We start from the raw sequence: 24,837 nt of genomic DNA, 5'->3' as shown, positions 1-24,837 counted from the left end.
TGTGTGTGTGTGTATTAGTACATAGATGTGAGCACAGGTAACCAGACAGGACAAACGTATGAACCACCTGGAACTGGGGTTAAGGAGGCCATGAGTACTGGGAACAGAACTGGAGTCCTTTGTGAGAGCAGTACATGCCCTCCCCCGCCTTTGGTTTTTCAAGACAGAGTTTCTCTGTGTAGCCCTGGCTGTCCAGGAACTCGCTCTGTAGACCAGGCTGGTCTTGAACTCACAGAGATCTGCCTGCCTCTGCCTCCCAAATGCTGGAATTAAAGGTGCTTGCCACCACTGTTGCTGCAGTACACGTTCTTAACGGAACCATCTCTTTCAGCCTTTTGTTTTATTTTTAATTATATTTCTAAGCACTACTTTATTCATATTAAATTTCATTCCCTCTTCCATCAGGAACTACAAATGTACACCATCCAAGCAAGCAATCTGTAATATAGAATCTAGAAGAAAATAATGGCCAGGCTTTTGACCTGACCAGGCTTAGACCAATAGAGAGCAGGCCAGCTCTGGACTCAGGCTGAGGGAAGTTCTGAGCCTTCTGATGGAGGCCTTAACCACTTCCAGTCTGTTTCAACAGCTGCAAGATGGAAATAACCAAAGCACCCCCGCTGAGTTATGATAAGCAATAGATAAGATGGCAATGTGTAAAATACACTAAACAGTGGCTGGCACGTTCCAAGGACTCAAGAGACATTACTTCATTGATGCTTAATTTCTCTGATTCATGCTATAGAAACCAGATGTATTAAAAACAAAACAAAATCAGAAATCTATGTCTAGGGAACCCAGAGGAACACTTTGTTAGATGGAGATAGGCTGGCTCACCAACTTCCTACTCTTTCTCCTTGTTCAGATGCCACCTTTCCTTGTTGCTTCTAAATCTCAACCAGCTAAAGTGCAAGCATGGCTAGAGTGAGGACAGGACAGGACAGGACAGGACAGGACAGGACAGGACAGGACAGGACAGTGTAGATATACACTCCTTGCCTAATTATTTTATCCAACTCTTCCAGCTGGTAGTGCTGCCAGTGTCTCAGTGTTAGCCAGGAAAATCAATGCACAGTTCTGTTTTTCCTTTATAAGGGAAGTATCCATATATATATATATATATATATACATATATATATATATATATATCATCCATGTCCATACTCTCTGGATCCATCACTTGTGTTTTCAGCACATGCTTGGGATCTAACAACCATTTCCAGATGTCTTGCAGCTCTCACATTCCAAGGCAGTATAAGAGGATTCATGGCAGTGGGGAAGCAGAGACAGACCTAGATCTAAGGCCAACACGAATATCTGAGTCACACTGTGAAGTCGTGCCCATGGGTGCCTTGCACTGCCAGCTTGCTCTTCATTCATTTAGAACTTGGGAATGACAGGGATCCTCTGTCACTGTCCAGTTGGGAGGGCTTAGAAGAGTTTGCACTCACTTCCTAGCTGGACCGCCTAGAGGTCTTGGGAGGGAGTCAGGCCTGCCCTCGGGTCTGTCTGCTGTTTGTGTCAGTATTTATTGGTACTGTTTTGTAAAACTGAGGGTTTTCCTTTTTCTTAAAAAATAAATAAATACTTTTTTATTTAAGCTGTGTGGTGATGCACACTTTTAAAACCCCAGCACTCAGGAGGCAGATGCAGATGGGTCTCTGAGTTTGAAACCTGCCTAGTCTACAGAATGAGTTCCAGGATAGAACTTTTATTTTAACCAAAATAAAATAAAATAAAATTTAAGTTACATTTATTCATTTGTATTCGTGGAGCCAGGACCCACATGCTATGGGGGTGTGTTCTCTTCTTCTACCGGGTGGGTCCTGATAACTCAATTCGGATTTTCAGGCTTTGACCAGACCCACTGAACCTTCTTTGTTCATTAGGGTTTTTGTTCCTTTTTTTTTTTTTTTTTTTTTTTTTTTTTTTTTTTTTTTTTTTTTTTTTGAGACAGGGTTTCACTGTGTAACAACCCTGGCTGTCCTGGAATTCTCTTAGTAGACCAGGCTGGCCTGGAACTCACAGAGATCCACCTGCTTCTGCTGGGATTAAAGGCATGAGACACCACTGCCCTATACTCTGCTTTTTGTTTTTGTTGTTTGTTTTTGTTTGTAACAGGACAATATAGCTCAGCCTAGCTCAAATTCCTTAATTAGCCAAGGATGGCCTTGAACTTCTACTCGTTTTCTTGTAGTTGTTGTTTATGCCTCCTCCTAAATGCTGGGATTCTAGGCATGCACTACCGTACCTGGTGAGTTTTTACAATTTCAAATAATAGAGGGGAAAATCAAAAGAAGACTTACTTTCATGCTATAGAAAAATTACATGAAGTTCAAATTTCGGTGTTTAGGAATAAAATTATGAGCAAGTGTTCATTAAAATAGTATTCATTCATCATTCAGCCAGAGCTGACTAGACACAAGATAACACACTATATATTTTTTTAAACAGGAGAGGCTTTCCAACCTGTTCTGTAGCATTCTTTTTAAAGTCTAAGGAACAGATAGAGATGCAGGACTTGAATTGATTCTCCTTAGTTCACTTTGAAGTTTCAAACTCCACAGTCACAATCATGTGTTTAAGGGCTTTCTCACATAGCTTGATTTCAATCCAGAAGAATAGTCCTTTAATAGACAAAAGAACTAGGGCAGTACTGGAGAGGTTGTGTTGCTGGTGTTTCTGTGAATAGTGCATCCTGGTGTTTTCATGTCTGCATTTTCAATTGCAGTTCCTTGCTTTAGCTCACTGCATGTGGTACCTGTGGACCAAGTTCTCTTTCCTAATGCTGCCTTTGTCTTTTTCCTTAGCTTTTTGAGACAGGGCCTCCTATGGCCCAGGCTGGCTTCAAACTCCCGAGTAGCCAGGGATGAACTTGAACTTCTGATCCTCCTACCTCCACCTCCCAAATGCTGGGATGGCAGGCATGTACCACCACGTGCAGTTCGGCCCTCATCTTTCCTGAGTCCCTTAGTGTTTCCACACTAAACTTGGGGCAGTCATGTCTGAACTTGTCCATACTCTTCCTTTCCCAACTCTTCTCATTAAAATGGCATCTAAAAATTAATTAATTAAAAACTACATAGTTGATTCTAGTATTTAATTACATGCTCTGTGTCTTATCTCAAATTTTCATTCATCCAGTGCTTAGTAAGCAAAGCTTCAACAATCTGTTCTTATCCTATGCTGCCTTGAGATGGTGGATGGGGCCAGATGCCCTTCCTCTATTGAGATATAAGGCAGGCCTATTCTCTGATCTGTTCCATACTCTGTCAAACTGCAGTCTCTTGCCTTCAAATTTAGGTTTCCCCCACCACCCTTCTGTAATCAAATACGGCTTACTTTTAAAATCCAGTTTCTTTATTGCTTGTTTTAGACAGGGTCCTATGTAATCCAGGCTGTATATATGTCTGTGCACTGCATGTATGCCTGGTACCACAGAGGCCATAAAAATGGCATCACATCCCCCAGGAATGGAGTTACAGCCACAGTGTGGGTGCTAGGGATCAAACCCAGTGACTGCTCTAACTGAGCCATCTCTCCATCCCTCTGGCCTTGAATTCTTGGGCTAGCTTGAGGGCACAGACTCTTAATCCCAGTACTCAAAAGGCATTGGCAAGTGAATCTCTGAGTTGAAGGCCAGCCTAGAACAGGTCTACACAGTGAATTCCAGGACATTTAGGGCTACACAGAGACACCCTGTCTCAAAAAAAAAAAAAAAAAAGAAGGAGGAGGAAGATCTTTCAAAAATAATTATTATTGCTGTATTTTATTTGTCCAAAATTTCTAAAACTTAGAAAAAGCAGTCATGCTGGGCAGTGGTGGTACACTCCTTTAATCCCAGCACTCAGGAGGCAGAGGCAGGCAGATGTCTGTGAATTCGAGGCCAGCCTAGTCTACAGAGAGAGTTCTAGGACAGGCTCCAAAGCTATAGAGAAACCCTGTCTCTAAAAACCAAGAAAAAGAAAAAAGAGCAGTCATATGCAGACAATATCTATGACCCAAAAACAAGTATGCTAATATCATACAAGTGGTATTCTGTGTTTCTGTAGAAGGAAAAGAACTTCATTAAAAAACAAAAAAAAGAAGAAGAGTATCAGTGAGCTAATGCTTTGTTTTGTTTCTCTATGTTTTTTTAATTTGTTTTTAAATTTGTAGTATGGTGAATGTGTGTCTGTGTGTGTATGTGTGATATGCTCGTGTGTGTCAAATGTGTATGTGATGTATATGATGTGTACATGTGTGTCTGATGTATGTGTATGGGGTGTGTGCACGTGTGTGGTATGAGTTTTTGCATGTGTGTGCATGCGTGTCTCATGTATCATGTGTGGGTGTGTGAGAATGGAGTGTTATAGATGGATGTGTGATACATGCATGTGATGTGTGGATGTATTCAGTTTGTGCATGTGTATACATGTGTGCTATATGTTTGTGATATGTGTGACATGTGCACTTATGTAAGGCAGGAATGTGGTAGGTGTGAGTGCCATGGCATCCCTGTAGAGGTCAGAGGTCAACTTGTGGGCATCAGTTCTCTCCTTTAACCCCAAGAATTCCTGAGAACAAAATTCAGATCACCTGCCTTTGAGGCAAGTGATTCCACACACAGAGTCATCTTGCTAGCCCATTTTTGTCTTTTGTTTTTCACAACCAAAGCATACGATCTTTATTTAAATCCTATTTCAAACAATTATGGAGGTATAATTGACAAAATCTGTGCATATTCTGGTCATACACAGTGATGTTTCCATAAATGTACATATGCATTGTAAAATGACTTCACAGGAGGATTAATTAACAAGACAACACCCAACCAGACCTAGTTGCCGCTTGGGTGGCACTTAAGATCCACTCTCTTGGCGATTTCTAGTATACAATAAAGATTACTAACTAAGCCGGGCGTTGGTGGCACACACCTTTAATCCCAGAACTCTGGAGGCAGAGGCAGGTGGATCTCTGTGAGTTCAAGGCCAGCCTGGTCTCCAGAGCGAGTGCCAGGATAGGCTCCAAAGCTACACAGAGAAACCCTGTCTCGAAAAAAAAAAAAAAAAAAAAAAAAAAGATTACTAACTGCAGTCCCCATCTACAGTCCCCATACTGTATGTATTAGTCAGGGTTATCTAGAGAAACAGAAGTTATAGCATGAATCTCTCTACCTAGATAGATAGATAGATAGATAGATAGATAGATAGATAGATAGAGGCTTACAGGCTGTAATCCAGCTAGTCCAACAATGGTTGGACCGATGGAAGGTCCAAGAATCCAGAAGCTGCTCAGTCTACGAAGCTGGATGTCTCAACTGGCCTTCAATATATGCTGGAATCCCAACGAAGTAGGCTCTAATGCCAGTGAAGGAATTGACTTGCTACCAAGTCGAGAACAAGCAGGCAAAGAGCAAATGCTTCCCTGTACTTACATAGCCTTCCAGCAGAGGCCATGGCCCAGATCAAAGGTCTGTGTCCTCAAAGGTCTAGACTAGAAACAAATCCACCTTCTTCAAGCCAAGCAGAAAATCCCTCATAGATGTGCTCCATTTCTGGATTCCAGTTAATTCCAGATAAAGTCAAGTTGACAACCAAGAATCATTACATTGTGCATTAGGCCTTCAGAATTTAGTCTGGTTACAACAAAAAATTGCACCTTTGATTAACATCTACTCCTGCAGTCCAGCTCCTACCTCTGAGAATTCAATGTTTTTCCTCCCTTCTTTTCTTTCTTTCTTCTTTTCCTCTTTTACTTAGAAACACTCTCTAGAACTCACTCTATAGTCGAAGAATCATGAAGTTATTCTCTCAAAGCCAAGATTAAGGGCATGTGTCACCACATCCAGTTATGTGGTGCTAGAGATTGAACCCAGGGCTTTGTGCATGCTAAGTACACACTCTACCAATTGTGCTATAGTCCCATCTCTGCGCCTGCATTTTTTTTTTTTTTTTGTAGATTTGTCCATTGATGGACAGCTAAGCTACAACTGGACCTTGGTTAATATGAGCCATGCTGATGTCTCTTGCAGTTGTCTCTCCCATTTCCACTGGATATATATCCCAAATTACGATTATTGGATTACATGGTAGTTCTTCCTCTTGTATTGTGCTGGAGGTTGAACTATTTTTAATTTTTGTTTTGTTTTGTTGAAATGGGATATTGCATCTGGGTGTCTCACATCTTTAATCCCAGCATTCAGGAGGCAGAGGCAAGTGTATCTCATCTCTGAGTTTGAGGCCAGCCTGGTCTACAAAGTGAGTTCCAGAATAGCCAAGGCTACACAGAGAAACCCTGTCTTAAAAGAAGAAAGAAAGAAAGAAAGAAAGAAAGAAAGAAAGAAAGAAAGAGAAAGAAAGGAAGAAAGAAAGAAAGAAAGAAAGAAAGAAAGGGAAAGAAGGAAGGAAGGAAGGAAGGAGGAAAGAAAGAAAGAAAGAAAGAAAGAAAGAAAAAAAGAAAAAGAAAGAAAGAAAGAAAGAAAGAAAGAAAGAAAGAAAGAAAGAAAGAAAGAGGAACTTGTGGTGGGTGGCCTAGAACTCAGGGTCCCCTGCCTTTGCCTACAAAGTGCTAGCATTCCAGGTGTGAGCCACTAGGCATGGCTAGACTCACTTTTTCTTAAAACCTCAGGAGAATTTCCTATAATTACTGTAACAATTAGCATGCCCACTGCAGGGCCCCCTTTTCCCTATTCTCTTCGGCTCTTACCTCTTTTTTACAGTAGCCATCCGGTCAGCCGTGAGGTGATAACTCACACAGTTTTGACCTTTCATTTCCTGATTGATGATGCTAAACAATCTTTTAACCTGTTGGACTCTTGTTTATCTTCTTTGGAAAATACCTATTTGGGGCTGGTAAGACAGCTGAGTGGGTAAAGTTCTTGCTGCTAGGTCTGATATCCTGAGTTCAATTCCCAGATCCTACGTAATAGTAAGGAACCAACTCTGGTTGTCCTCTGGCCTTTACATGTGTACTGTATTGCAAGCATACACAGACGTGCAGACACACACACTTAACTAATTAAATGTAAAAAAGTTTAAGAGAGAAATATTTAATATCTTGATCCACTTCTCCTTTGAGGTATTTGATACATAATAAATTTAGTTCATATAAATAAAACAACATACATATTCAGAGGGCCTGGGGTTGGAGCTCAGTGGTAGAATATTTGTCTAGCATTTGTGAGACTGTAGGTTTGATGCCCTGCATAGAAAAGCAAAATAATAAATAAGAGAAAAACAAACAAACAAAAGATTCCAGATTCCAAAGCAGAACCTGGATATGCAGTTTCCTAAAATTCTCCTAATGAATTTTATTTTCAAGTAGTTTGTTTGATAATACTCAAGAAGTCACTGCACCTAAATAGGGAAGAACTATTTTCCCCCCAAAGAAGGAAAAAATCACAAGGAAATGTTCATTAACATTCTAAGAACTGGGACTGGGGAGATGGCTCAGCAGTTAAGAGCACTGATTGCTCTTCCAGATGAGGCATGTTCAATTCCCAGCACACACATGACAGCTCACAGCTATCTGTAACTCCAGTTTGGGGGACTTGACACCCATGGCAAAACACCAAATCACATAAAATAAAACAACAATGATGGGGAAAGTGCTTCTGTGTATCTGTTTGTCTTACTGGATGAAAAATAAAATACTGTTTGGCCAATGAGGCAGCAAGTTAGGCAGGACTAGGAGTCAAAGAGGATTCTGGGAAATGTAGTAGAGAAGTGGTGATCCAGGCAGAAAGTGACATAGCAAGGAGACTCATATTTAAGCAAGAAGAAACAGGAAGTGTCCCCTTTTCCTCTCTGCTCTTCCTCCAGCAGCACAATGTGATCCACAGGTAAGGACGGACACCAATGGCAGGTGTCCAATAAGATAAGTCTTATAAAATATATAGATTTATGATAAGACTGAGCTAACAGATGAGAATCCTAGCCATTAGCCAAGCAGCATTTGTACCTAATACAAGTCTCTCTGTGCATTAATTGGGGCCCTAACTCAGGCGGGTGGCTGGCGTAGAGCACACACATGGTGGTGGGACTCGGCGGCTTTTGGCGGAAAGATTTATCGTAACACAACAACAAAACAATCAAAGAACCTTCATTGGCACTGCAGAGCTCAGTGGGAGAGTGCATATCTATAAGGTGCAGTACCCCTGGGTTCTGTCTTCAGCACTGCAGAGACTGAGGAAGGGAGAGATGGAACAGAGAAGAAACATAAAATGGCCTGCACTAATTTGCACTTTCTAACTGGTGGAACCTGTTTCAAAGTCATGCAGATGGGCAAGTCCCATTGAGCTTGGCACAGTTTCTGCCAATGCTGGAAATAAAAACAAACAACAACAAAAATAAACAAATTAAAAAATTCAACTCTTTACTCCTCTTGATCCAATATTTTCACTTCAAGGAATTTATGGTAATTTTTTTTTCAACCAAATAACGACACATGTGCATGAAATAGGACATACATGACATGTCTGAAAGCAGAAAGACTTCTGCCCATCCAGATAAGCCTTATTGAGTCTAATTACAGCTTTGCAGGTGTAAAGGCTATTCAAAACCACAGAAAAATACGTAGTAGTTTTTCACATGTATTCGGAGGCATCATAGCTCATGTGTGGAGGTCAGAGAACAATTTTGGGCAGTTGGTCTTTCCACCCTGGAATCTGGGAATCAAACTCAGGTTGTCACTCTAGAAGACATTCTTCAAATATTGAAGTAATTCCAAATTTTAGTCCACCAATAAAATTTTATGTCTCACATTTCAGACCAAGGTGGGGTTTTTCTTTTTCTTTTTTTTCCATTTCTGTACAAAATTTTAAAAGACAAACAAATGCTTTCCCACAACTTGGGACAGAATAGTGGTGTCAGCCATGTTTAAAATATGTACTTTTATTTTTACATGGCATCCAGAATAATCACTGGGGGCTGGGGGCTGGGAGGTAACGTGTCTGTTTCATTTCCTAATCCACAAAAAGAAAAAGAAGCTTGCCTAGAGTGTTACACACATCCTAAGGCTGTCTACGCAATGGCATCCAGGTGTATTTAGCAGAGGAGACATCTGGTTTTTTTTTCTAAGATTTTATTTATTTAATATGCATACAGTGTTCTGCCTCCGTGCTAGAAGAGGACACCAGATCTCATTATAGATGGTTGTGAGCCACCATGTGGTTGCTGGGATTTGACCCCTGGGCCTCTGGGAGAGCAGTCAATGCTCTTAACCACTGGGCCATCTCTCCAGCCCCCAGAGGGGACATCTTAAAAAAGAGGGTATTGCCAGGCATTGGAGTTGAGTACTGGGGTGTGAGGGTGACATACACTCAATTCTCTGCCTAACATACAGGCTTACAATGTGTTTCACCACTGATTTCAAGCCTTTTTCTTTTTCTTTTTTTTTTTTGGAGGGGAGAGGGTTTTCAAGACAGGGTTTCTCTGTGGCTTTGGAGGCTGTCCTGGAACTAGCTCTTGTAGACCAAGCTGGTCTTGAACTCACAAAGATCCGCCTGCTTCTGCCTCCCAAATCCCTTCTGCTGGGATTAAAGGTGTGCACCACCACCGCCCCGGCGATTTCAGGTCTTTTTCACCTCTTCATATTTGTGTGTGACTTTGAGTGTATGTCAAGGGTCAAGTGTCAAAGATGGAAGTCATTCTTAGGCACAGGAATCTGAAAACCGTTCAAACTCCCTCCACAGGTCAACAGGCTGCCATCCAAATTCAGAGACATTCTGTTTTATTCTAGATACAAACATCAAGATTTCCTTGCACCTTCAGCACAGTCGGGTTATTTCAAGAGCCCCCAGACATTTGCATCTCTTTATATAGAAGAATTCTTCAACCAGGAGCTGACCAGAGCAGTAATCTGTTTGTGTAGATTACTTGTACACTTAATGTTTAAATAATACTATATGCATTGCTGTGTGAGGCACATTTTTTTTTTACTTCAGCTACTATAAGCTGTTAAATACGTTTAAACTTGTATCTCTATCTATGCTCAATGTCAAAGAAAGATACAATGCTGTGGCTGGATACTCTGGCTCATACCTGTAACCTCAGCACTTGGAAAGCTGAGACAGGAAGATTGCTGTGAGTCTGAGGCCAATCTTAGCTAAGGCCTGTTTCAAGACAAAAGAAAACACACAAACAAAAGAGAGGGCCTGCTGATGCATCTCTGTGAGCAGAGTGCTTACCTCGCCAGTGAAAAGCAGTAATCCACAATGTTGCATAAAACAACCCTGGCTGCAATTCTAGCACTGGGGAGGGGGAGCAGAAGACTCAGAAGGTCTAGGACATCTTCAGAAACACAGTGAATTTGAAGTTAACCTGGGCTACATGATAGCCTGACTGAATGCATATACAGATGCCTCAAAGCCAGTAAACAAGGGGTGGGGGCATAGTCCAAGAGTAGAACACTTGCTTAGCACACATAAGTTTCTGGGACAGAGTCCCTAACACCGTAAAATAAGTAAATAAATAAATAAGAATAAAAACCAGTAAACAGGAATTTACCTCCAGGCATCATAATTAACAAGGCAGTAGGGTTAAAGCTCCCTATTATGGAAAAAGAGGGGTGGGGAGTGCTCCACTCCTTTCGGACTAAATGGGGCATGTGGGGAGAGTGCACACCCCAATACTCTCCTCTTTAAAATGAATGTCACTCAGATTACAAATTAAAATAATAACCTATTCCACCCAGGTGGATAATTGTTCTCACAGTTGTACTTCTCATTTGGTGTTTATGGGAAGCACTTTAGAATTACTTAATATGATTTTAATGGTGGTGGGAAAAGACGTTAGAACGCTCAAAGAAAGGAACAAAGGCAGAAGGAGGCCAGGAGCCACAGATACTGCCTTGAGTGGCGCTGAGCTCCTCTGCAGGTGCATGCAATGTGGCCAGAGGCTGGAGACAGCCCTGCATGGGCTGGGAGTCACTCTAGTGCCCTGCTTTTCAAAGGTGATGCTGAACGTGCCTTTCCCAACCCCTGTGTTTAAGCTATTTAAACAACCACATATACAGGACTAGCAGAAATCAGAGTGAGAAAGGTCCACAAGCACTTACAACAAGCAGTCATCAAAAGTGTAAAGGGCAAAGCCAGGATTAGGGTGCATTTTTGTAATCCCAACAGTTAGGAGGTGGAGGCTGGAAGATGAGGAGTTCAAGGTTATCTTCAGCTGTGCAGCAAGTTGCTTACAGGAGACCCTGCCTCAAAACCAAATAGACAAAAATAGTGTAAGTAGCTACTTCATATATTCTAACATTAAGAAGGAGCTGGACATGGTAGCATTTGCCTTTAATACCAGCACTTGGGAGGCAGAAGCAGGTGGATCTTTGAGTTGAAGGCCAGACTGGTCGACAGAGCTTGTTCAAGTACAGCCAGAGCTATACAAAGAAACTCTGTCCCAAAACAAACCAGCCAACCAGCCAACCAGCCAACCAACCAACAAACAAACAAAAAAAAAAAAAAAAAAAAGGAGGAGGAGGAGGAGGAGGAAGGGATCACTACCCCCAAGCACACCCATTTATTAATACACCAACATTTATGTAGCAAATATTGTATTGTAGCTTTGAGCCAGACATAAAAAAAAAACAAAAACAAAAAACAACTGGAATTTTTTCAGCAAACAATGAACAGGCCCTGTCTTCACAGTGGGACTGTTAGGTAAATAGATTGTTAAGGTCACTATTAACTGACCATCCCACACATAGTTTTGAAGCATTGTATACATATAGAACACCTCTTCATTTCTTTTCTTTTCTTTCTTTCTTTTTTTTTTATGGTTTTTCAAGACAGGGTTTCCCTGTATAGCTTTGGAGCCTATCCTGGCACTCGCTCTGGAGACCAGGCTGGCCTGGAACTCAGAGATCCACCTGCCTCTGCCTCCCGAGTGCTGGGACTAAAGGCGTGTGCCACCAACGCCCGGCCACCTCTTCATTTTTATGGCTTCCTCATTTGATCAAAATAGAGTTAGCAAGGTCCTGCTATGAATTCATCCATACACTTTAGAAGAGTATACATCATTTTCCTCTTATCAAATCTAGATGAGCTGTACACTGGGTCACATGCTCCATAATTGGTGTTTGACACTAGATCATAGCCAGGGAGTGTCTTTCATTGCTATCATCTAGTACGTGATCAATACTCAAAACATGTTTTTATTTTTGTTTTCTCTGTTTATTTATTTATTTATTTTTCCAAGACAGGGTTTCTCTGTGGCTTTGGAGGCTGTCCTGGAACTAGCTCTTGTAGACCAGGCTGGTCTCGAACTCACAGAGATCCACCTGCCTCTGCCTCCCGAGTGCTGGGACTAAAGGCATGTGACACCAACGCCCGGCTCTGTCTATTCTTTAAGATAGGGTTTCTGTATGCTGCTCAGGGTAGCCTCAAGTTTCTGAGCTTGCATGACCTTCCCACAGTCTAGAGTAGTTGGAACTAAAGTGTACTCCACTGGCTGATCATCAAACATCCATTAAATTAATATTAATTGATTGATTCTAAAAATTAACTCTGGGCCTCATTCATGCTAGGCAATTATTATACCATTGAGCTACATGCCCAACTCTTTTTATTTTGACTTTTGTTTTGAGACAAAATATCACTAAGTTGCCCAGTGTACCTTGAACTTGCTCTAGAACTCTGGGAGGTTTTGAACTTGCAATACTCTTCCCTCAGTCTCTTGAGTAGCTAGAGTTACAGGCCTGCACCAACAGGTTCATGTTGAATGTGTTTTTAAAAATGAATGAACACGGGGCTGGAGAGATGGCTCAGCAGTTAAGAGCACTGACTGTTCTTCCAGAGGTCCTGAGTTCAGTTCCTGGCAACCACATGGTGGCTCACAACCACCTTGAATGAGATTTGGTACCCTCTGCTGGCGTGCAGGCAGAAGACTGTATACATAATAAATAAATTTTAAAAAATGAATGAACACACTTTAAGAATTACACACTCAGCACTCAGGATGCAGAGGCAGGGAAATCTCTGTGAGTTTGAGACCAGCCTGCTCTGTAGAGCGAGTTCCAGGACAACCAGGGATACACAGAGAAGGGAAACTCTGTCTCAAAAAACCAAAGCAAACTAATACAAAACAAACAAACAAGCAAACAACAACAAAGAATTACACATTCTAGATCACTCCTTTGAAAAAAAAATCATTGCTTCTATGGGTTTGGTGGGGTGGGAGGGGAGGGGAGGGGAGGGGAGGAGGTGCACCCTTGCCATGATGTGTAGAGGGGTTCTCTCCATCTACCATGTAGGTTCTAGGAATCAAACTCGGATCATCAAGCTTGACAGCAAGCATCCTTGCCTGCTGAGCCATTTCACAGGCCTTTTCGAACCCCAAATGCCATCCATTTTGGCATCTGGACCGTTTTGAAGTTGCTTAATTATTTCGTGTGAACATCAAATGAAAGTTATATTCTACATTGCAGAACATACAATATGCAGTTGGCACGCCACAAAAACATTCAACAAAGAATTTCACAGGTGGATGCACACCAAGGTTCTCACTGAGGGTCCTCAACATCTCCATCTTTGTGCCTGTCTAGGTTGTGTTCAGCCAATCAGATGGGGTCTCTCAGCTGCACTGTGTATTCACTGTCCATGCCCCTGTTTCTGCTTTCTTCCTCACTGTCTTTCACAGTCCTCTGTGCTCATTTAGTTCATACCCATTAAGGCCCGACAAAGTCCCTTCTTCCTAGGGGTCACCCATCAAGGACAACACTTGTCATTTGGTACTCACATCTTTGGTATCATCCTATTTTGCGGCTAACTTCTTTGCACGAATGTTTCAAGACAGTGTTCTGGGAATGTCTTTTACCCTTCTAGAGCCATCCTTTATCTTTCTCCACTCTGCCCCTGTGTGGTGGGATGCTGACCATGGTAGATTCTGCCACTAGGTTCTCTTGTTCTCAAGCCACTGGCTGAACTTGGTAAGTGAAAAGTCACAAGCAAGGATTTCAGAGTATGCAAAGAAGGCAATGCAGTGTTCGCTCAGCTCCGTGTCTGCCAGGACATGCAGGGTCAGCCTCTACCCATGAAGTCACAGGCCCTGTCATGTGTCTTTATCCTACCGCATAGCTACAAATAGCTAGCCACGGTTCATTTTGACTTCCACTTCTGCCCCTCCCCTTAACTTCTTCAGGGCTTTTGGATTATTGTGCGTGTGTGTGTGTGTGTGTGTGTGTGTGTGTGTGTGTGTGTGTGTGTGTGTGTGTTGGGGAGAGGGCTTGTCTCCCCAGTATTGATGGTCCCTTGTATCTCCCCATCCTCTGTGCTTCCCCTTATTCTTGCCAACACATTTATAAGGAGTCCCTTCGTTAAACTCTCCTTAATTACCATGCTGGAGAGCACCATATTCCTCTCCAGGACCCTGGCCAATAAAGGCAGCAACTATAAGGTTGCCTCTGTGTGTCCTCTCTTTGTAGGCCCCACAAATGTCTGGCTCACTGTGGGCACTCAGCAAACACTTGCTGAGGCAGGGAACAAAGCCAAGTGTGAGCATCAGTACCTGAATTAACATTTTATAATTAACAGGAGGAGGAAATTTTTATGCACCCAATTAGTAAGAAGATTCACCTTACCTGAAGTGATGGCTCATGCCTGTGATTCCAGTACTAAGAAGTTATGGGAAGGGGGTTCAAAGCCAGCCTGGGCTACATAGTGAAGCCCCATCTTAAAACAAAACCAAATCCATCCATCCATACATACATACATACATACATACATACATACATATACACACATTAGAAGAACTAAGTAAAACATTCGTCTCATCAGTGCTTACAATAATACTTACAAATAACCAACTATGATACTGATCATTTCCCTATTCCCACAAATTCCAACAACAATAGTAACTGGGCTACCTTTACAAGGCTGATATGTCTAAATACATTTATTATTATTTTGGGTAAACTTGGGTAACTGGGTTTGCTGAACTGAAACTTAACCTCTTTTTCATTCTCTTTTTTCAGTTGTTTCTTAAAGGCCTTTCTTTGCTGATGACCCCAGCACAGCGTATATGCCCCTCCTCACTCCCGATTCTTCTTTCTTTCTTTTTTTTCTTTTTCTTTCTTTCTTTCTTTCTTTCTTTCTTTCTTTTTTTTTGTTTTTTTGAGACAGGGTTTCTCTGTATTGGTTTGGAGGTTGTCCTGGAACTTGCTCTGTAGAACAGGTTGGCCTCGAACTCACAGAGATCTGCCTGCCTCTGCCTCCTAAGTGCTGGGATTAAAGGTGTGAGCCACCATTGCCAGGCACCAATTCTTTCTTTAGACATGGTTTTGTGTACTTCAATCTGATTGGTAACAATTAAAGGAATCTGTTAAGTAGACAAGTGTCAGTGTTTTGGAGATCTCTTTGCAGCTGTGTTTTTACTTCCAATTCTACTGAACTTCTAGAGTGCTGCCTCACATACGTGTATCACACATGGGTGAGAACAGACATGTGTTAATGCATGAACTTGATCAAGACAGATGTAAGTAGAGAACATCAAGAATAAGGTAACCTACTCCCTGAGTAATGATTTTCTCACGGATGGAGTTACCCTACACTTCCTGCAGGGTAATACAGATACATTCTTTATATACATGCTGTAACTTAACCCAGGCTCTTCTGTCACCCTTAGAGTAATGGGATGGCCTATGACTGTGGAGGAAGGGCTTCCTCCTTGAGGGTTGTAGGGTTGAGCTATGCTGTTCTCTGGTGCGTATCCCCTTAGCATTTACTGTCCACTAAGATTAATGCTGCAGTCTATGAGTGTTCCCGAGTTATCCTTGAAGAAGTACTGTTTAGAAGTTGCTATCAATGAGGAGTAACAGCAGGCCGCGGATACAAGGAGTGGAAAGCATCCTACTATCTAAACTCCAAACAATAGCATATGTAGCCAGATTAAGACTCAAATCAGTAACTTTGAGGGATTGAAAAAAGGCAAATTTGCAGAATTGTGGCTATTAGGCTTCAATGTGGGTCTTTTAACAATGGGGAAATGATTGGTTTAAGGATATAAAACTGCAGTTGGACAAAAGGCATGGACTCTGTGAAGTCTTGAGGTCTACTGAGAGCATGATAAATATGATTGATAACAATATGCTATATTTTAAAAGTTGTGAGACAGTATATTTCAAGTGTTCTCAAAACAAAAATGATGATATAACATATATCACACATATATGATAAACCAATATGTTAATTGGCTTAATTTAGCCATGCCATTGTGAACATACTGTATTATATATCATAATTGTGCATGACTTTATTTATGAGCTAAATAAATGAATAAAGGAAAAAAAAAGAAAAAAGGCAAATTTATTTTAGCCAAGTGAGTCATCATTTTCTTTCTTTTTTGGGAGGTAAGAGAGAAATTGAAAATATTTTTAATTAATCAACTTATTTATTTATTTATTTATTTATTTATTTATTTAACATCCTATCTGCAGTTTCCCCTCTCTCCTCTCCTCTCAACCCCACCAGTCATTATTTTAATCACTCTAGAATTAGACCTGTCAGAAGACTCAAGCATCTACTTCTCTTCATCTAAGAATTCAGAGAGAGGGCTGGAGAGATGGCTCAGAGGTTAAGAGCACTGACTGCTCTTCTAGAGGTCCTGAGTTCAATTCCCAGCGACCACATGGTGGCTCACAACCATCTGTTATGAGATCTGGTGCCCTCTTCTGGTGTGCAGATATACATGGAAGCAGAATGCTGTATACATAATAAATAAATAAAATGTTAAAAAAAAGAAAAAAAATTTAAAGAAAAAACAAAAACACAAACAAAAAAAGAATTCAGAGAAAAAGGGGGAAAAGTATATTGAACTAGTTCTAAATTTTTAGTTTACTACGAGAGATGTGGCTAGAGACATATCTTAGTTAAGTGCCTGTTGTACATGCGCAGGAACTTCTAAAAACTCAAGCTTAAAAACCAACAAACAAAAAACATAACCAATCTGGAATCTGGCAAGCTCAGGCTAATGAGAGATTCTGTCCCCACCCCACCCCCCACATGACACCCAAGGTTTACCTCTGTCTTCTTTACACACATATGATCATGCACATGTACCCACATGAACATGCCCCTACAAACACACACACAAAGAAGAAATGGTTTGTTACTAATTAGTGGCAAAGATCTGCATGCTGACTATCATGTGGTGGTGTCTGTGGTGTCGCTTCTATGTTTTCTCAGGACAAAATTGTGGGGTAAAGTCAGGTGGGCTTTCTGAAGGTAAATATAACAAATGCTGTAAAATGGAGAGGAGTTTAATTCCCCCTAGTTTCTGACCTTTATTGAATTTTGACTATATTTGGAGTTCAGACGGCCTGAGCCTTCCTACCCTCTAGAGATAAGAAGTAAATAATCAAATGACCCAAATAAAATTTCGTCCCAGAAATAAGGGGATGGAGTTGGCAGGCAGAAGATGAATGGTTCAGGAGCTGCAAGCTCACCCCACTGGCTTTGTGCTTGAGACAGGCTGAGTTTCCCCTTCCAATCTACTTTATAATCCATCAGAGGGCAACTAGGATGAAAACCAGTCTGAAACCACTTCTTCTTGACAAGCAAAGTGGTTTGAAAAGACAAGCAAAACAGATAAAGAAACATTTTACAAACCGAGCAACCGCAAGCAGCTCAGGTTCACATCAGAAACGGGGAAGTATGGGCACAATTTTGAAGCCCCGAGGAAGTCTTTGAGTTGAGTAATTGAATTAGAGAGAGCCAGCACAGTGTTATGAAAGCAATACCTTGTGTACCTTACTAGCTGGAGTGCTTTAGAGGGCATTACTGTCTTAGGAAGAAAATGGAACACAATGGATTTCATATCATTGTCAAAAAGCCATTGGATGCTTTAACAATGAAGATTGTTGGCCGAGACCACATCTATTGTGTCAGGTAAAATAGCTTGTTGGATTAAAAAATTGTTCAAAACCTGAAAAAGTGAGTGAATGTTAATGGTAATTTTTTTTAGAGTGGTTATCAGTAAGAGTGAAATAATAGCTTTGAAAGCAAATGACTCAAATTGGAAAAATACGTACAACTCAACCTCATTACATTGGACTATTATAATTTCTGCTCTAACACCACATACTAAAGTTCCAGGTATTGTAAAGCCTATTATGTTTACTGTCTTATAATAACCCGCTTTTCTGAAGAGAAGAAGGAAAGAAAGGGGGGGGTATTTAACAGAATACCACTCAGTGTGTCGGCTGTGATTATTGAAGCACAAAGCCTTGGTTTTTTTTTTTTTCTCCCAAATTCAGCAACCACAGAATTATGCATACATATTTTATCTATCTATAAAGATAGCATAACCAGAGGCTGGTGAGATGGCTTGGCAGGTAAAGGTGCTTGTTGCCAAGCCTATGACCTGAGTTTGATCCCTAAAACTAAGAACTGACTCCTGTAAGTAGTCCTCTCATCTATATACTAACATGCGACAGCACAAAGGAATAAACACAGCAAACAGACAAGAAAAGAAAGGAAGGAAGGAAGGGAGGGAGGGAGAGAGAGAGAGAGAGAGAGAGAGAGCAGAAAGAAGGATGGAGAGATTGCTCAGCACTGAACAGTAAGTACTTCTCCTGCAGCTGTCCCACGTTCAATTCCCTATCAGGCAGCTCACAACCACCTGTAACTCCAGAGCTGACATCGCCTTCCAACCTCTGGGGACACTTGGTAAGCTCATACCCACACACAACACATAACTAATAATAATAAAAAAACAAATATTTCTAAAAGAAATACATAGTATTTTTAAAACAAGATATCATAACCAATAAACAGTACTGTTTATGATTTATTAAAGCTTTCCTGAAGGTACAGTAAAGCAAAGTTAGCTACAATCCTTGGAGCCAGGCAATGGTGATACACACTTTTAATCCCAGCAGTCATACTAGCAAGCCTTAGGGCCACGTGGTGGTGGCACACACCTTTAATCCCAGGACTGAAGAGACAAGCAAACTAATCTCTGTTAGTTCAAGGCCACAGTGAGCTACACGAAATTGATCCAGTCCTAAAGAGAAACAGATCACACAAAGGTGATCTCAGCATTTGGGATCCCATGCCTTTAATCTCAGGATTTGAGAGGTATAAAAGGAAGAAGCAAAGTCAGACTTAGAGAATAAGTCTCCAGCCACGTTGAGGAGAGCATAGCATAGGAGAGTCTGGATTGTACTCTGAGGATAAGTGTCTCCAGGATCACCCATTTCAGCCTGAGGTAGAGATAAGAGCCAGTGGCTAGCTGCTTTGCGTCTCTGATCTTCAGCTTGAAGCTTGAACCCAATATCAATCTTTGGGTCTTTTATTATTCATGTTACAGTAGTGTTTTGCCTATATTACTTTTCACTATCTATGTAAACTCAGTGTTTGACAAATCATTAACGTGTTCTATATCAGCAAACATGTAGGCAAATTCTATGTTGCTAATAGGTCTGAGTCATCATGGTCTGTCACAAGATTTTGCATCTATTAATTACTAGCTGAAACTTCATGCAAGTGAAAATGACCAAAACTTTTTTAAGTGTCCAACTCAATATCAAACTGTAGATAAAATTTCCACATCTATATTTCTTACCCCGAGAATAGTATTGTTAGTGCATTTTGAGCGTAATAAGGTAAAGGTAAAAGACTGTTTTGATGACTTAAGGCAGAACATATTTTCTTTAGTCTTTCCTAAGCAACTTTTTTTTTTGAGAGAGAGAGAGAGAGAGAGAGAGAGAGAGAGAGAGAAGGTCTTACTATGTATCCCTGGCTGGCATAGAACTCAGTGCATAGAACAGGTTAGCCTTGAACTCACAAAGATCCACTTGCTTCTGCTTCTCTGGTGCTGGAATGAAAGGAGATCATTACCACACCTGGCTCTTTTCCTAGAAGCTTTTTATTAAACTGCCACCATGGGTCTGGGGAAATGAGCTCAGAATCCTTATCCACTAAGCCATCTCTGTGGCATTCCTGAGCAAGTCTTAAAGAAAATAAATAAATAGACAGACACATAGACCTTAACCAGGGCAGATTCCATGCCAAATAAATGAATGAAAGTATGTTGCTATATCTTATTGTAAAGCCATGACATAGTTTAAATTAGAATTTAAAATCTTATGAACTCTTCAAATTTAGGAAAAACTGATATTCATACTGATACGTCTAAGTAACCACTTTCAGCCAGATGTGGTGGTTCATGCCTTTAATCCCATCACTTGTTAGTTTGATGTAGGGGGATCATGAGTTCAAGGTCAGCCTACAGTAGAGGTCCTGTTTTCCTGTTATTGCTATTGTTATTGTTCTTTATTGAACTTTTGCTTGTTTTTATTTGTTTTGTTTTGATACATGGTCTTGTTATTTATCTCTGGCTGCCCTAGAACTCCCTACATAAACCAGACTAGCCTCCAACTGACTAACCTCTCAAGTGCTGGGATTAAAGGCATGCCAACCACACTTGGTCACATACCCATACCCTGTCTTTAAACAAACAAACAAGCATTATTATATATTAATAATATATTATTATATACTAATAGGCTTGCATTATTATATATTAATGATGACTATTGCCTTGTAACAAAAAAACTTTAAAATTCATTTGACTATAAAAGGTCTGGTTCAGCAGCCTAATTTTTTTTTTTTTTGGTTTTTTGAGACAGGGTTTCTCTGTGTAGCTTTGGAGTCTATCCTGGCACTCGCTTTGGAGACCAGGCTGGCCTTGAACTCACAGAGATTCGCCTGCCTCTGCCTCCTGAGTGCTAGGATTAAAGGCATGTGCCACCAACGCCCGGCCAGCCTAAATCTTTTAAGAATAAATAAAGTAAATCTACTGGGTGTGATGGTGCATGATTTTAATCCTAGCACTCAGGAAACAGAGGCAGGAGGATCTCTGTGAGTTCTAGGACAACCAGGGCTGTTACATAGAGAAACCCTGTTTTGAAAAACCAAAGGGGGAAAATTAAAGTAAATCCCTATTTCCTTCTTTTTTATCTATTTTTATTTATTATTATTTTATTTATTCAATTTCACTTCTTAAGATAAGGCCTCATTTTATAGCCCTGATTGTCCTAGAACTCACTCGGTAGACCAGGCTGGCCTTGAACTCCCAGAGATCAGCCTGCCTTAGCCACCCAAGTGCTGGAATTAAAGACTTGTGTCACCATACCCAGAAAAAAAACACACACACACAACACACACACAATTTTTTTCATTTCTAAACTAAAACACAACAAATAGATAAATAAGAGAACAAACAGATTACAATGATCTTCTTTAGCCAGGCGTTGGTGGCGCACGCCTTTAATCCCAGCACTTGGGAGGCAGAGGCAGGCGGATCTCTCTGAGTTCAAGGCCAGCCTGGTCTCCAGAGCAAATGCCAGGATAGTCTCCAAAGCTACACAGAGAAACCCTGATGTGAAACCCCCCCCCAAAAAAAAAAGAAAAAAAAAAAGAATGATCTTGGCTTGAAGTTTTGCTCTTTGGGACCCTGGAACACCAGTCCTGCTGTACTAGGTTTCTTTCCCTACAACTTTGGGGGATCTGTCCCTGTGGCTCTGCTGGGCACAGCCCATGCCTTAATTCTCAGCTTAGGAATTACAAGCCTGTGCTGATGCCCTCACCCTGGTGCAGCTATGAGAGTGCCCTAAGGATGCTGCCCAGTGGGGATCCTCTGTAGTAGCCCTGTTCCACAGTTCTCCTGGTTTCCTTAGAATCTGTAGCCACATCCCCATAGGTTTGGTCAGTTTGCACATGCTACCAGGGCTTGCCAGAGCCCAGTGGAATAGCTGAAGAACACAGGAGTTTCAGGAAAGAGCCAGCCATGGAAGATGGAACCAAACACCAGCAGTCCTGCCTTTTTCTTTTTAAATCTAATTGTGTGTGTATGATGGGTGATATGTGTCATGGTGTACATGTGGAGACCATAGAACGACTTTGTGGATTTAGTTCTCTCCTTTCACCTTTACGTGGGTTTCAGGGATTGAACTCAGGTCATCAGGCTTGTATGGCAAGTGCTTTTACTCACTGAGCCATCTCACTGGTCCCTTCTTTGAAACCTCTCTGCTCTCCAGTTTTTACACTATAGATGGGGTAGCACCATAACTTCTGACATGACTTTGATGGTCATCTCTCCCTGTCTTGTCTCAAACAATCATTCCTTGCTTCTGGGTCTAGATAGCTGATTAATACTACTGCTGTTTTGACAATGCTAGCATCTTTTGAGACAATCTCCACATGAGAGAGGACACTAGCCCTGTGAGAGAAAAACCTACAGGGCAGATGATGGCACTACCCAAGTAAGTTTCTCTAAGGCAGATGGCTTCAATTTAGTACAATCACACACAATTTGACAAAGAAGGAGGAGGAAATAGAGGAAAATCAACAAATTCACCCATACCAAGGGGGTGGGGAGACTGAGGAAAAAAATGAAAACAAGATTTTCACTTTTCATTTGCTATCGAGATGGGCTTAGATCATGAAAACTATGATGAGATACTTTGTTGAACTGTATTTGTTCCAACAGTAAGAAACTAATGACTATAAATACAGATTTGAATTTAAAGAAACCAATGTGTTAAGATGGTAGGATTATAAATTGTCTCATTTTCCTTTTTACCATACTATACATCTACTAAATTGTCTGAAAACAGACCCTTTTCCTGTTGTCTGTCTTGTTGGTTGCTTGCTTGCTTGGATTTGCTTTGAGACAGGGTCTCTCTATGTAGCTTTGGCTGTTCTGGCACTTGCTATGTAGACAAGACAGGTCTTGAACTCACAGAAATCTGTCTGCCTCTGCCTCTAGAGTGCTAAGATCAAAGGTGTGTGCCACCATGCATGGCTGAAAATACCTCTTAGAAACAAAAAGTTAAAAACAAAATCTTTTTTCCCTCTCTGAATTAGTATCATATTCATAAAGCAGGAGCATAATAACTTAAAGTTGCTTCCAATTCGTTAAGCTGTAGCTAACTATACGATTCAACAACTGAAGTAAGGATGAGAAACATACTGTATAAAAGCTGAGTCTTTGTCAAGTCAGGCTCATACCTGTAATCCCAGCAGCTGGAAATAGAGACAGAAGGATCAGGGATACAAAGTCAGTCTCAGCCACAGTGTGAGTTCAAGGCCACCCTGGGCTACCTGAGATTTTTCTCTAAAAAGAAAATCATTTTACCTGATACTGCTAAAATGGCCAAGAACCTGAGACTAGACAGGTCCTGGTCTAGGGGAAAATCCAATACTATTATTTTGCTAAAGGAACAGAGAAATACAATGACTCCCAGTGACATATGTGCACAGAGACGTGCCTCACTCAACCTTCATCAGAGAAGCTTCTTCTTGCATTAACAGAGACCCTCAATCAGACAATGTGCAGAAGGACTTTTGAACCTTCAGTCCTAAATGAGATGCCTTCATCAAATCCCTCCCCTCAAGCACAGGGATCTATGCAGAAGAGGAGGCCCAAGGATGGAAAGTGCCAGAGGTGGTGGGTGGCTCCAAGGAACCAGTGTCCTCCAGGTACAATGGGACTGATGCACATATGAGCTCAGAGACTGGCAGCACACACAAGATCTTCACAGCTTTGAGTCTGATGGGATCTCAGAACTGAAGGGGAAAAGTGGACTTGGGGTCCTGTCCCTAACCAAGAAGCTGTTTGCAATTGATACGTGCTGGCAAGATGAAAATCTGGTTTCTCCAAGGAGTGTCACCAGGTATATCTACTATACTTCAAAGCAGGCCCCACACCCAGGAGTTGCTGCTTGACCAACATAAAAGGAGCCCCACATTTTGTTTGTTTGTTTGTTTAAGAGTGAGAGGAAGATCATAAAGCTGGGTGAGTAAGGAGATGGGTCTAGGGTCTAGGGTCTAGGGTCTAGGAGAGGGTCTAGGATGGTCAAACATGATCAAAATCTACTATATGAAAAAATTTATAAAAAGTATAAAAGGAAATTCACAGCTGGGCTTGATGGTGCACGCCTTTAATCCCAACACCCAAGAGGCAGAGGCAGGCTGATCTCTGAGTTCAAGGCCAGACTCGTCTATAGAACAAGTTCCAGGACAGCCAGGGATACACAGAGAAACCCTGTCTCAAAATATAATGAAAAAAAAAAAAACAGGAAAAAATTCACAAAGAATAAATAAAAATATTTTTAAAAGAAAATTGTCATATAAAGTAACAATAACACTAATGTTTTATGTGTTGGTTTTATGATCCCAAAGATGAAGAAATTTTGAAAATAAATGAATGAGAGAGGTTTTTTTTTCTAAAAAAAAAAAACTGAATTGATACCATTTGTATATTGTTTATCATATCATTTTTACACATTAGTAATATTTTATCTGTAATCTATTTCCCATGATCAGAATTTCTGTGCCTAGACACTATTGTCAATTAGGTCAGAGATAGCCAGGCGTTGGTGGTGCACGCCTTTAACCCCAGCACTTGGGAGGCAGAGGCAGGCGGATCTCTGTGAGTTCGAGACCAGCCCTGGTCTACAAGAGCTAGTTCCAGGACAGGCTCCAAAGCCACAGAGAAACGCTGTCTCATAAAACAAAAACAAAAAACAACAACAACAACAAAAATAGGTCAGTGATTCTCTGCCGTGGAGAGCTTCTCCTCTGTGTTACAGGCTATGAAGCAGGATTCTGGTCTTTACCCAGTAGGTGACAGTTGTGGTAACCAAAAATGTCTCCAGACACTGCCAAAGATCCCCTGGGAGGCAAAATCACCCCCAGTTGAGAAATATGGCTCAATAGTAAGTTCTTGCTATCTAAATAGTTTGATTATGTTTTAAAGTATTGCCTACTACTCTGGCTGCATCAATCATGCCATGATTTACATTCATCACAATGAGTAAAGAAATTACACATTCACTCTGGCACTCAGGCACTTACTA

The 24,837-nt window shown here is 41.1% G+C and overlaps 1 protein-coding gene across 1 annotated transcript in view; it reads right to left on the bottom strand.

Moving 5' to 3' along the window:
- Nucleotides 1–24,837, bottom strand: part of LOC100767106 (heterogeneous nuclear ribonucleoprotein A3-like) — a 108,478-nt gene that overhangs the window by 71,348 nt on the left and 12,293 nt on the right.

Source organism: Cricetulus griseus, assembly GCF_003668045.3.
Source record: "Cricetulus griseus strain 17A/GY chromosome 1 unlocalized genomic scaffold, alternate assembly CriGri-PICRH-1.0 chr1_1, whole genome shotgun sequence".
NCBI lineage: Eukaryota > Metazoa > Chordata > Mammalia > Rodentia > Cricetidae > Cricetulus > Cricetulus griseus.
Note: the sequence above shows the minus strand (reverse complement) of the source record. Positions and strands in the feature narration are given on the sequence as shown.